Raw genomic sequence first — 1,015 nt, forward strand, 5'->3', positions numbered from 1 at the left:
CCACCCTTTCCAGTCAATTCTGATAAGAAATCTTTTTACCCAGATAAAAGGGTAGTAAAATAGGAGTGAAGTTCTGCTTCCTCACTGCTGTTACTGGGTTGCCAACATCATTATTTTCAAGCTGGAGGCCTTTCCCTTCTCAGAACTCTTCCCACTCTGAATTTCTTATTTTCTTTCACATTTTTACCTAGTTCTGAGTATTAGTCTTCCTCCAAGACTTGAGTTACTCTGAGACCTTGGGTATGTTTCATCGGTTCACCTGTCACCCATGCTCATCAAAAAGCTTGCTATCCAACCTAATTAATCTCATTGGGTTCTCCAGATTTTCTTCCTGGGTGGGGCCATTGCAATGGTCAGAATTAAAACGTGTGTTGATTGATTTTCATTGTTTGCCTTACTTCTAATGGAGTCACTATCATGACATCAGTTAGCAAGCTTTTCCATGGGGCCCATAAAAACTAGATTGCTTCAGAAAAAGCCAAGTGCAGTGCACAGTCTGCCCATTCTCGGACCGAATTTGACAATGTGACTTTGCTTGGTTTTGTATGTTATATATATATTTTTTCCTCTAGCAAACCCCTCCCTCATTGTCAGGAAATTGGTGGGGGTACCACACTTCGGGAACACCAAAAAAACAACAAATCTGCCATGACTCTGTCATATAGAAAACTTTCCAAGTTACAGTTCTATGGGACACAGAAAAGGAACTTAGGGTAGTGGTTAATGGCCCAGGCTTGGAATGAGTCAAATCTATGAGTCTGATGTAGGTGATGGTGCCATTTCTTAAGCTTTAATTTCCTCAGTTGAAAATAGGGGTAGTAAGAATGGGATAATAAGATAATGCATATGTTCCTTAATATTATGTAAGTGCTCCTTAGCACGGTGGCTGTTGAAATATTATCATTACTCAACTCCTTGGCCCCACATGGGATTTTGATCAGCTGCCCAGAGTGCCTTCCCTGCCTACCATGTTAGCCCAAGGGCATACCCAGAGCTTGTGACTACTGGTGAAGAC

Source organism: Hipposideros armiger, unplaced genomic scaffold (assembly GCF_001890085.2).
Source record: "Hipposideros armiger isolate ML-2016 unplaced genomic scaffold, ASM189008v1 scaffold_361, whole genome shotgun sequence".
Classification (NCBI taxonomy): domain Eukaryota; kingdom Metazoa; phylum Chordata; class Mammalia; order Chiroptera; family Hipposideridae; genus Hipposideros; species Hipposideros armiger.